Here is a 13,784-nt window from a genome sequence, read left to right as displayed (position 1 = left end):
ATCTTTTACAGGTAACAGAGGCAGTATTAGTGTGCACTGTACATGTTGCCTTTTTTCAGAGCTAGAATAGGAAATATGTAGACACTTCATTCCAGATCTCCATGAATTTACTAGTTCAGACTCAATCAGACATGAATTAGGCTCAATACTCATTCCTGGGGGGGCGGACCAGTTTATTGTTGTGTGAATATGGGAAGTTATCAACACAGCCTTATGATCCAAACATGTCCTCCCCCCCCCCCCTTTCTTTTTTTCCTGACTGATCATAGGGTTTTCACAGCCTGAAAGATATAAAACCTGCTTTTTGGGTAACATTCCATTCCACTAAGGACCCCACGAAGGACTGGAGTATTGCATTCTTAGCAATGCTCTCCAGCAGCAATATAATACTTTTTTCTGTATTCGCAGCCCTGCCTTTTAAGTTGTTCACCTGCTACTTCAAATGGTTGAGTTCAGTACATAAAACCAAACATGCTTTGGTTTTCGGTCTTATTGTTTCTTATTGGGGAGGTGTTATGACACAGCCTGTTTTTGTACCATTGGGTACGTCTAGACTACCGCGTTTTGTCGACGGAAGTTTTGTCGACAGATACTGTCGACAAAACTTCCGTCGACAAAGAGTGTCCAGACACATTGAGTTCTGTCGACAAAGCAAGCTGCTTTGTCGACAGAACTCCATAGTCTGGACGCAATGTTACAGGCAATAACACCTTGGGTGTGTCTAGACTACATGCCTCCTTCGACGGAGGCATGTAGATTAGCCAGATCGGAAGAGGGAAATGAAGCCGCGATTAAAATAATCGCGGCTTCATTTAAATTTAAATGGCTGCCCCGATCTGCCGATCAGCTGTTTGTCGGCAGATCGGGGGAGTCTGGACGCGATGCCCCGACAAAGAAGCCTTTCTTCATCGACACAGGTAAGCCTCGTGAAACCAGGTTTACCTGTGTCGATGAAGAAAGGCTTCTTTGTCGGGGCATCGCGTCCAGACTCCCCCGATCTGCCGACAAACAGCTGATCGGCAGATCGGGGCAGCCATTTAAATTTAAATGAAGCCGCGATTATTTTAATCGCGGCTTCATTTCCCTCTTCCGATCTGGCTAATCTACATGCCTCCGTCGAAGGAGGCATGTAGTCTAGACACACCCCTTCTGTCGACAGAGTTCTGTCGACGGAAGGCGTTATGCCTCGTAAAATGAGGTATACCAGCGTCGACAAAACTGCTGAGTTCTGTCGACGTTATGTCGACAGAACTCAGTGGTAGTGTAGACGCTGGTATAGTTTTGTCGACAAAAGTCCACTTTTGTCGACAAAACTAGGTAGTCTAGACATACCCAATGTGTCATGTATTAAGCACCACAAAACAAAACATTTCCAAACGTAAAAGTGCTTTAAGGTTTGGGAAAGGAAGGAAGTCACATCCCTCTCAGCTTGCTGTAGCTCATTCAATAAATGTGCAGCGATATAATGTGGGTTTGTTTTTTTCAGAGCCTGCAAACAGAACTCTGTAGGGACTCCCTTACACAAAGCACACAACTAGCATGAGTCTGAGATGTAAAATTTGACCTATGAGATGCACAACATAGTCATAGAGGCATATATCACTGTATATTTTCTGATATCCAGGGGAACCTGACTCAATGGCACTTTTGACAAAGGGCATGTTTACTGGACCTCTTGCCCATAGAGTGTAATTTACATGTTTTCAGAGAAAAACATGGAAGGGAAAGCATTTTTCTTTAAGTGAACTGGTGCTCAAGAAAAGCTTTCATATTTACTGACCTAGAGATCAAACTCTTCCCTTTGTTCACAAAGGCTATGTCTACCGCTTATGTTGACATAACTTATGTCTAGCACCCTACCAAATTCACAGCCATGAAAAACACACATTGCAGCTCATGAACTCTTGTCTTTGTAATGGGGTCACAGTATTGCCACTCTTACTTCTATGCTCACTTTAGTGCGGAGAGCCATAGCTATTAACTGAGGACCCAGCTCTGCAGGCAGTAACACTGAAGTAAGGGTGGTAATACCTCACGATGCCATCTTTACTTCTATGCTGCGGATGACAACTGTTCTGCCTTCAGAGCTGGGATCCTGACCAGAAGTCACAACTCTCCAGCTGCCCAGCTTTCCAGATAGTGCCACTGCCAAGAGCAGTGCACAAGTAAGGGTTGAAGTACTGCATCCCCACACACACAACTCCGTTTTGGGTCAGGGCCCCTATGATTACACCACCATGAAATTTCAGAGTGAAGTAGCTGAAATCATGAAATTTACAATTTTAAAAATCCTATGTCTTGGACATTTACCAAAATGGACCATGAATTTGATGGACCCCTGCTTATGTCACTCAGGGAGTGATGAATAGATGCTATGTCAGCAGGAGAGCTCACAGGGCTGGAGTAGTTAAACTGCTGCATCCGGGCAACTGCAGCCCTGTAAACTCTCTAGTGTAGGTATGCCCAAAGAAGGAACATCAGCAGTGAAAGTTTCCCCACAAGACTCTTCAAAGCACCACATTCCTGACTCTGAGGTGATGAGATAAGCTCATTTTCCATCTTCTGGAATCTCAGGAACCGCACATAAAAGAGCTAATTATGGTTGACTTCTGTAATGCTGTAGGTATTTCTGTTACTCTCTTATCACCTGGTGGCCAATGGGAGAACAGACATTTACTGTTACAATTCCTAAGGCTGTGCTTAGCATGCTCCAGGGAGTTCTGAGGAAGAATTTAATTGGCTATATGGTCCTGTACCAGAATGAAAGATTTTTTCAGTTCACAATTTTAGATCTCTGCATACTACACCTACAGATTTTGTTGACAGGGTAAAGATGTACAGCCCCCCAGCATGGATGACACTGGGACCAGTATAAAGATGCTTGTTCCAGTGGTGATTTGGATGAGAGAGAGACTTTCACTCATATACCAGTTTTACATTTTATTATGTTGTTGAAAAGCTTAGTTTAAACAAAGACACAAGCCAGCAGAATTTTTCTAGAAAAACTTGGCATTTTTATGGGCTTTATTGGTAGCAACCCATGAGCCATTCATACTCATAAGACTAGTAAGGCTTATAACATCTGCAGACAGGAGCCACCAGAAGTCAATGTGATGTCTGTCTCTTGTTTGCTCACATGCGCACTCACATACACTTACTTAGAGGCACGCTTACTTGGAGACATCAGTACTGTGCCATGTGCAAGTAGCAGTATTTAATTACTAGAGGAAGATTTGATCACATCCAATCAGGCCAGACATTCCATCTGTCAAAAGACAATGGTGCTCAGGCACACTAAGGACAGAGAGACTGACAAATACAGGGTCAAAGGTCTCCCATGCCTGATTGAATTTCTGGAAGCATCAGGAAGATATTCTGTTTTGCAGAAATGGGAGCAGCATGCAGTAACACACAGCAGTAGAGAGACAGAAATATATTTCTAAACAACATCACTCAGAGCAGGAAATATGGTAGAAATCCATTATCAAACATAGCTCATTATCATAATGTAGACAGGACCTGAACCATACAGTGCTTCTGTGAAAGTCATTAGCAGCTCACTAAGCTCCCATGCCAGATCCTCAGCAGGTGTAAATCAGCACAGCTTTATCAAATTAGACCAATTGACACCTGCTGAAGGACCCATCCTCCTTTTAATTAGCACTGAAGTTATGCTCTCATCTCTGTATCCCTTCCTTTTTTCTTTTCTCTTCAAGCATCTGAAGAAATAGTGAGTTATATCTCACAAAAGCTTGTGCCCTAATAAATGTATTAGTCTTTAATGTCCTATTGGACTCCTTGTTGTTTTTGCTGAAAGAAACTAACATGGCTACCCCTCTGAAACTTTTCTGTAATCTTTTCTAGTGCTTGCTCCCTAAGCACAGAAATGCAATGTCAGCTCAGTTAATAAAAATAAAGTTATCAGACATGTGTGTAAAGAATAGGGATATTCTACCATGTTTAGCATGCTTAATATATGCTCAAACTGCCTTCTCCAAAACAATTTAATGATAGATTCTAGGAACATTGCTTATACTATATACTCAAAACATGACCTCTCAATCTCATCTTCACTTCATTTTTAAGTTAAGAAAGTATGTTCATACCTGAATATGTTTAACAGTTGGAGTCTGAGCCAGCTATCTATACAGGTTTACTCTAGGGAGTCTGTAACCATTAGATTATTATCATGTCTTATGAAAAATCATATACAGCTTACTCTTGTAGCTGTATATTATAAAGGAAACATATGGAGAGACTGGTTCTCCTTAGATTACTATCTGTGAATTGATGCTGTGTGAGCCCCAACTGCTTAAAAGGTTATAACTGATGTAATTTTTGCCATTACAGGTAATTTATGGCTCCTGTGTGTCTGACTTGTCAAATCTTCTTAGAGAGATCAAACGGGGGCTTCTTGTCATATGCATTTATCTAACACTTGTTCCTCTGCAAGCTCCAAAATGTAGTCAGTTATTCTTTTCTTAGGTGTCAATTTTCTCCTGAGTCTTATCTCTTGGTCCTCCTTTTAATCCAACCCCTAGAGGCACCTCAGCAGCTAATCTGAGCAATTACGACCATTCTATACTTATTTTAAAAAGAGGTAATAATATTTCTCTTCAGCATGGGTTTTAGTAACCTGAACTGGCCTGATTGGAATGGACATTACACAAACACACAAGTTCTGAAGGTTTCGTTTGTACATCTGGCTTTCTTGCTCTGCCAACTTCCCCCTTCTCTGACACTGGGACAGCAATCTAGGGGGAATTATTTAATCCAAAAGGTGGTTGCAAAATATGAATGTGAGAATTTTTGCATGTTAGAGAAGTTCTGCAATCCCTTCCCCACTCTAGTTCCCCTCTGCATCAGCTTGTCCATCCATAAGCCCATCTAGTTCCCCTCCATGCCTGAGCCAAATGGGGATTAAGCACAGGTTCAAAAGCCAGCAGGTTTCAAGTTCTATTTCTTCTTCACATGCTGGCTGACATTAGGGACTCATGAGACCTGGGTTCTGTTTTCAGCTTTGCTGATTGCCTGTGGAGTAGACTTGGACAAATCACTTCTCCCTTCCATGCTTCAATTTCCCCATCTGCAAAATGGGAATAATAAGAGTTCAATGTAGGAACTAGGAATTGTAATTATTTATATAGTGCATCACAAACTCTGGGCCAAATTCTGTACACTGCTTCCATGTTAGTGAAAGATGTGGGAGCTCCTTACTCCCACCTGTGGGAGACTCCACACTGACCTGAGTATGCTTATGGATGGACAAGCTGGTGCAGATGGGCTTTGTAGACAAGCTACACAGGGCTACCAATCACACAGCTCTCTAGATGGCCCTCTGGATCCTTGTCCATCTGTCTCTGCAAAAACTCTGTGAAGGCCACTCCAGCCCCAAGAATGATTCCCACCATAGAGCTGCAGTGCAAGAGAGGAAAGGGCATCGGGGATGGAGGGAAAATGTTATCCCACTGTGTGTGTCGGAGTGGGAGAGAGGGTTTTGGTGGTCATGCTGTTCTCACATGCATGGAAGCATCGGAAACGTAAGTCCTTTACACGCCAATTATCCTCAGTTCTATTCTGGAGATGTCAGTAGCTCTGACATTCCCGTAGAAGGCTCCTCTCACTCCATTTCCCTAGTGCCATGTTTGGCAGAATGGGGGAAGATGATGGGTCCATTGCTGAGGAAGGAAGTATAGTGCGTTGATAGCACAGCAGGGCTTTCTCTTCACCTTCATAGCCTCCAAACCCTGACATGTTCTTTCAGCCTCACACCAGGATGAAGGCCTAGGTCTGGATTTGGAACATTAGCTATGGTTCCATACACCCGATATCACTGTCCGTATTTTACACAGAGGGAAACTGAGGCTATAAAATAACATGACTTGCCTATGACTGATACTGTGATCTAATGAATTAAGCATAGGAGTTGGAGACCTAGACCTTAAATACACCATATGGATCCACTAGCCATCTCTGATGGTGATGGGAAAAACAGTAGCCATGGAGTGTTGTCTGTAGGCAAAGGATGGTCAAGTCTTTGCATTGTTTTCTCAGTGCACAGCCCAGTATTTCATACGCTGTTCTGGGGAAAGGGTTTGCTCCACATGGGCACTAGAGTTTGTGTGCAATACATGTGTTAAACCTGTAAAAGATCAGATGACCAGCACCATTCAGACAGTCTCCCATTTATGCAAATCTGGTATCCAAAACTTGCAGGTCTGAGAGTCTATGTAGTGTATTAACATGTCTAGAACCTCATACTGCACACCTCAGAAGTAGACAACTTTACAGAACAGTCTTGCTATCTTTTTTAACATTAGATTTTTGCTTTTCATTTGGTGCAACATGAAAAACAGTTTTAAACAGAGCATGAGATAGAAACTCGAGTGATAAAAGATACAATTAAGGTGAAATTCACCTAGCTGAAATCAAAACTACACGTTAGTTGAGAGGGCCAAGTAACTCTGCTAATACATCATTTTTTAAGAGTGCTGGAGGAGAGACTCAGACTGCTGTTGCAACAAACAAGTAACACTCTGAGTGGGTACAAATGATAGATGGTCCAAACCACAATAATTCAGAAATGAATCCTCATTTCAAACACTCCAAAGTTTTACGTTCTTAGGATCCAGTGTTTTGATCCAGCCCAAAATGATGAGGTATGTTTGCAAAATTTAGTTCTTAGCTTCAGAACCATCCCCACCATACAAAGTTTGAGGTGTTTTTGGTTTGGCAGTTTTGGTGCAGGCCCATCTCTAGAAATGATTTTAGTGTTAAGGCACGAGTGGAAGTCAAAGAAACACAGCAATAAATGATAACCCATGTGTATTATATACCTATGATCAGTAACTGCAGCAAGATGTTGAGAGTAAAAAAAACCCACAAAAAACCCACTAGCAACAGTTTGTTAACCTCATAATTAGAGACCGTGGAAACCTGTAGAAGATCTTTCCAAATTCTGTAGATTATTTTCTTCCCTCTAGACTATCCAGAACTTTCTAGATAAAGTGAATGATTCTTTTCTTAAAGTATGTCTAGTCTACATTGTTTTTTCCAAAAGGAGATATGCATATTTGGCACTAATTTGCATATCTTCTTCAGATTGCTTTTTCGAAAGTGGGTTTTTCTAAAGTGAAAGTAGTCTGGATGCGTTTTTTTCAGAAAAAAACCACTTTTTTAAAAAACTGCATAAACCTTTTTTTAGGAGGAGGGTTTTTTTTTTTTTTTAAAGGGTTTTTTCCCGAAAAGAAACGTGTCCAGACTACTTTCACTTTTGAAAAACCCACTTTTGAAAAAGCGATCAGAAGAAGATATGCAAATTAGTGTCAAATTTGCATATTTCCTTAAAAAAAAAATTGTCTAGACCTACCTTCGCAGGGCAAACTCATTCAAGATACATGAAAACCATAAGAAATGACATAGTAAGGTATTGTTTCTTCACAATTTTAAATAATATTCATTTCACAACAGTGATTTAGACCTCCCCTGCCTCCAAGAGATTATTCATCCTGCCCCAAACTCCTCTAGTTTTCTAGATATTCTCTCCCCTTTTCTCACAGTCGTATGCTGAGAAAGTATATATAAATAGATATATTGATAGAATAGTCTATTTCAGGGGTTGTAATTTCAGCCATGCTGAATCACCCACATTATCTGGATACTCCTACTTAAATGAACTAACATAAGAACATAAAAGTGGCCATACCGAGTCACATCGAAGGTCTATCTAGCTTAGGGTATGTCTACACTACCACCCTAGTTCGAACTAGGGTGGTAATGTAGGCAACCAGAGTTGCAAATGAAGCCCAGGATTTGAATTTCCCGGGCTTCATTTGCATAAAGCCGGGCGCCGCCATTTTTAAATGTCCGCTAGTGCAGACTAGGCTTCCTAGTGGTATTGTAGTCATACCCTCAGTGTTCTGTCTGCCAACAGTGGTCAATGCCAGATACTCCAGAGGGAGTGAACAGAACAGTGAACAGAACAGGGAATCTTCAAGCAATCCCTCTCCCATCACCCATTCCTCTGATAGAGGCTAGGGACACCATTCCTACCCATCCTGGCTAAGAGCCATTGATGGACCTAACCTCCATGAATCTATCTTGCTCTTTCTTGAACCCTGTTAAAGTCCTGGTCTTCACAACCTCCTCTGGTGAGGAGTTCCAAAGGCTGACCATGTGCTGTGTGAAGAAACACTTTCTTTTGTTTGTTTTAAACCTGCTACCTATTAATTTCATTTGGTGACCCCTAGTTCTTACGTTATGGGAACAAGTAAACGATTTTTCCTTATTCACTTTTTCCACACCAGTCATTATTTTATCGACCTCTATCATAGCTCCCCTTTGTCTCCTCTTTTCTAAGATGAAAAGTCCAAGTCTTTTTAATCTCTTCATATGGGACCGATTCCAAACCCTGAATCATTTTTGTTGCCTTTTTCTGAACCTTTTCCAATGCATAATTAACAATATTTATTTTAATTGGTATCATTAGATTTTAGACCTTGAAAGCCGGTAGATAGCATAACACGGATTTACATTCAGAAGGATATCATAGCCAGAAGGTCTAAAGCTAAAAGCTTCAGCTCTATAGAAGACATTGGAAATTCAAAAACAATCCAATCAACCACACAGAGAGAACCTGAGTATAGCATGATATTTGTATGACATATATTCCAAATGACCTTAGCTTCACACACAGAAATGTTTATTAGGCACTGCTTTTATCACTACCTTATTAGGGTTATTAGCATCAGTATGTTAAGTAGGCTCTTTGTAGACAGATATGAAAGACAAGCCTTTGCCCCAAAAAATATTACAATCTACTTTCCCCCAGCTATGTTTTGGCAATTCTCTGGCACAGTAGTCATCACAGCACATTAATAGAATATGGAAGGGACTTCGAGAAGTCATCGAGTCCAGTCCCCTGCCCTCTTGACAGGACCCAGTACTGTCTAGACCAGTGGTCACCAACGCGGTACCCGCAGGCGCCATGGCGCCTGCCAGGGCATTTATGTGCGCCTGCCAAAACATCTGGGCTGGCCCCGTGCCTGGCACATGGCACATGCGTGGTGCCGGCCCCAGGCACAGGGCGTGTAGGCAGCCCCTGCCCCAGGCACACGGCACATGCGCAACTCCACCACCGGGCGCATGGGCGGCCCCTGCCCCGGGGATATAGCACATGCGTGGTGCCAGCCCCGGGCGCAGGGCGCGTGGGTGGCCCCTACCCCAGGCACGTGGGTGGCCCTGCTCCCAGGCGCGCGGCGCATGCATGGCCTCGACCCCGGAAGCACAGCACATGTGCGGCCCCACCCCTGGACGCCTGGCAGCCATGAAAGATTGGGGACCACGGGTCTAGACCATCCATGATAGACATTAATCTACCTACTCTTAAATATCTCCACAGATGGAGATTCCACAATCTCCCTGGGCAATTTATTCCAGTGTTAGGAAGTTAGGAACTTTTTCCTAATGTTCAACCTAAATCTCTCTTGCTGCAGGTTAAGCCTAGTGCTCCTTGCCCTATCCTCAGAGGTCAGGAAGAACATTTTTTCTCCCTCCTCCTTGTGACACTCTTTTAGATACCTGAAAACCGCTATCATGTCCCTTCTCAGTCTTCTCTTTTCTAAATTAAACAAGCTCATTTCTTTCAGTCTTCCTTCACAGGTCATGTTCTCTAGACTGTTAATCATTCTTGTTGTTCTTCTTTGGACCTTCTCCAATTTCTTTACATCTTTCTTGAAATGTGGTGCCCAGAACTGGTCACAATACTCCAACTGAGACCTAATCAGCACAGATTAGAGTAGAAGAATGACTTCTCGTATCTTGCTTACAACACACCTGTTAATGCATTGTGAAACAGCATGTCACTTCAGCCAACAGGTTTACAGGAATTGCAGTCCATCCTTAATTAGAACTGAGGGCTGTAGCTCATTTTCTAGAAAGGCATTCTGACAATTAAATTCTCTGGGGGGAAATGACAATCTTCTATAAAAATGATTTTATTTAGATCACAAAAGTTTTAGAAAGAAGTGTATTCTGTGAGAGGTAGAGACCTTACTCTGAATGACCTTATGCTACTGACCTAGTGGACCAATGTGATCAATAAATCTGTGAGATTATATTAGTGACCAGTTTTTAAGTAGACTTTATTGGTAGAACCAAGCAAAGCAGCCTTCCTAGAGATGTGTAGGCAAATCTCACACCTGCACTCTTGCAGAGTTCCTAATATTAACTCTCTAACCCGGGAATGCTATAGTGTCAGATAATGAGGTTGTAATGGTCACAGCATACAAATTTAGATAAAAAGACTCATTCTGGAAGGTTGCAGTACAACATTAATTTATTTTTTTTATAATCCACACCTTTAACCTAGACCCTTAAACCACCAGAACCAAAAAGAGAGAGAAAATGGGCTTCTCCCTAAGGCAGGGCAGCAGAACTCACCCTACCTTTATGTAGGCTGACTTCTCATAGGCTAACTGATGAAAGACCCAGATTACATGCTTCCCTTGGAGTTCCTTAGTCAGCAAGCAGGACCAGGAAAGCTCCTGAGAATTTAAAGCAATAGCATTTCTTCTTTAACACAGTTTTTTATATACCAGATGGGTGAGAAAAATTACAAAGAAAACCTGTGCTGGAACGAACAAGGCTCTCACCACAGAGCAACCTGGAACAGAAAACTAGTGAGGGGGTTGACATGAACTGGCTAGGAAGGAGAAAAGGAGAGGCACCAGTCAGCATTTGGGGAGTGAAAAGCACTCCATAACCTCTCCCGATTCTCCCCCAACCTCGGCTGAGCTATTCAGAACTGTATACCAGACCCACAGGCAGAGCAGCAGTAGTGATGGCCACACCAAAGTTACAGCAAAGAGAAAGGGTCACCTTTTCTGCTTTTCTTCTCAACCCTGTTCATTTTGAAATCCCAGAGTGGGGAAGGACAGAATTTTATTTTGTCCTCTTGTCATTTTCTGTCTGACCCAGCAATTGTACTGTGAGCCCTCTGGGTGGGGACTGTTGTCTTTGTTTTGTGACTATACAGTACCTAGCACAATGGGACTATGATCCTTTATTGGGGGGTACCAACTGCTACCATAATAGAGACAAATTAATAACAGCTTTCTAATTAGCAAGCTTCTACCAAATACTTTAAAGAGACTTGCCCAAAGTTTAACTATTTGATGTTTAGGTACAATTTTAAATCACCTTCATAAGAAACCCTGCAATGCTCATGGTGTTTGTCTATTAAGAAGAGATAAAAGAATATCCCCACAAATATCTTAGCAATCTGCATGTCTTCTGACATCATGGGCCAAATACTGCTCCCTGGTACACACACATACAACTCAACATAGATTCCCTAAGAACAGTGCATGAGTATGTGAGGGAAGAATTTAAACCCATTTATACTAACCACATACTTCCCAGAATCAGTTGTCCCTCATTTTGAGGAATAATCACTCATTTTAATGTTAACATTACACATTACCACACAAAATTATCATCTCCTCACATTTATCATCTGACATTCTTTATATCAAAATGAAAAATTGTGAAACTATGGTTACAGAGAACATTGTTTACACTAAACAGATGACTCCCACAGCATTTTATGTTCCCCACATACAATTTGTATATCCCTCCATTTTGAGGTTTTGAAATTTGCATCTTATTTTTAACTATCTTTGTGCTTTGGCAAATTCAGAACCAAGACTGTTTACCAACCATGAGTGACATTGTTCTGGAGCAATCCACCAGTGAGAAAAAGACCTATGCAGCAGAGTGAGTTAACCCAGAAAAAAGACTAAGTTACATCATACCCTAACATGGAGTTCAAGTGAGAAACAGAGGAGGAATTCACAGCAGTGTACATACTACAAAGGTAGGCCCTTTCATCCCTATTTCTACCACACTAGAGAAATATTCCTACCTTAAGGGAATGTTTCTTTGGCGTTACAGGGGGGCTTTGAAGACCAGTAACCCAAGAGAAACCAGCAATAGTTACTTCAACATTTTAGAAGCACATAATGAAATCTGGGTATGCAGCTGATTGAAAGTCATCCACAGCACCACACATTGATAGAAATGTATTACTGCAGTCTCTTGCAGGGATGAAGCTGCAAATACCAATTTATGATAGTTTTATTTTTGTTGTTATTCCCATCCCTTCTCTTCTTGTTTTCCCTCTCTATAGTTGGACTGGGCTGGTGGCCCTTTCATGCACCTAGCCAAAAAGGGGCAAAGGGAATAGACTATTATAATGTTTCTTTTTTAAAATGCAAACATATACAGACACACACATGAGAGTTATAAAAACATCAACAGCTGGAGAATCTGATAAGCTGAAACCAAAAGGGGTGTGGTGACACAGGTCTACATGATCAACCTGAGCAAGTCAGTTCAGTTTGGGAATCTTGTTTGGTGAAATTGTTCCACCTTGGAGAAATAATTGAAAGTATTGGAGCAGAGAACTAGACCCTGGGTCTCCCAGATGGGTATCCTAACCACCAAGCTATAGAGCCATTCCCCTTTATGGTCTCTTTCTGCCCCAGTGCCTCTTTAAATATTGATATACAGTGGAACAGCTTTACAGGAGAGATTGAGAGAGAACCCCTCACCCTTCCATCAGAATATTTCATAGCACAATGATTTGTGTTCCCTCTTGAGAGAGAGGAAATCCTTGTCCAACTCCTTTTTCCTCATTAGGTAGAGAAGGGAATTGAATATAGATTATTTGACGCTGCCCTCCCCCCCTTGAGGAAAACTAGGGAAGTTTGATTATAGCAAAAGTAAGTTTTAGTCCTTGTGCTCTTTCACAGAGCTCACACACTTCCTTTCCTTTTGCCTCTTTCCCCATCTATTCCCCCAATCATCCTGAGAATTGTAGCTCACTGACTCAAAGCTGTAGAAACAAACTGACATCCTTATCTGCTTCTAGCTGACTACAACAGCAGGAGATGCTTGTTCGAATCTGTTCTTCCCAAGAGGTAGATAAAGAAACTGAGCATAGATTTCCTACATCCAGGAGATGTTCTAACAGCATCTCCTGTTCTTCCATGCAGATTTTGAGTGGAATTTCATCCAATACATGGCCTCAGAGCACATTCACCAGATGGAGCCCTGCAAGTGAGACAGGCATTCATTCACCATCTTTTTTCAGTTTGGGGCCTTAGGCAGTAAATAGGCACCCAAGTGCTTAGATGGAGGCAGCAGTAAGCAGGCCCAGAGGCAGAAACTTAGGCACCTAAGAAACTTTGACTCTGAAAATGTACGTGCTGAGTGAGTTTCGGTTCCTACAGAATTAGGTAGCATCTAAGCAGGGGTTTTGTGGGTCACAGTGAAGCTTAAACTGCATTTAGGTCCTGAGTCCCTCCATGAATCTGAGTCATGAGTCTTGTCAGATCACATCCTTAGATGATAAGTTTTTCATCTGGCCCTACCACAGTAATGAAAGTTTTGCCATTGACTTCAGTGAGGGCAGGATTTCTCTCCTATGTCTTTCTTTTCTACATTGTGCACATGCCTGCCTAGCAGGCTTGAATTGCTATGTGTCATAAATAAATCATAACAACAATAACTTAAACAAAAATGCTTGTGAAGATACACAGTCCTCGCTCACAACACTATAGCTTTCAGTAATTGCAATATACATCCTTAAAAATAAGTTACTATAGGGTTTTAGACCTTTTTTTTACTATAGAATATTGTTGTTCTTATAAAAGAACAATATTATGGGAGTTACATGCTCTTTTAACTTCAAACCTAATACAGATTGGACCTCCCAAAACTGG

The 13,784-nt window shown here is 41.8% G+C and overlaps 1 long non-coding RNA gene across 1 annotated transcript in view; it reads right to left on the bottom strand.

The window, feature by feature from the left end:
* Positions 1–13,148, bottom strand: part of LOC142826805 (uncharacterized) — a 72,405-nt gene extending 59,257 nt beyond the window's left edge. Inside the window, exon 1 of the long non-coding RNA XR_012901056.1 lies at positions 11,924–13,148. This is a non-coding gene — a long non-coding RNA (uncharacterized LOC142826805). The remainder of the gene's footprint in view (positions 1–11,923) is intronic.
* Between the last annotated feature and the right edge of the window lie 636 nt (positions 13,149–13,784).

Source organism: Pelodiscus sinensis, chromosome 2 (assembly GCF_049634645.1).
Source record: "Pelodiscus sinensis isolate JC-2024 chromosome 2, ASM4963464v1, whole genome shotgun sequence".
Classification (NCBI taxonomy): domain Eukaryota; kingdom Metazoa; phylum Chordata; order Testudines; family Trionychidae; genus Pelodiscus; species Pelodiscus sinensis.
This window is presented reverse-complemented; position numbering and strand designations above follow the sequence as displayed.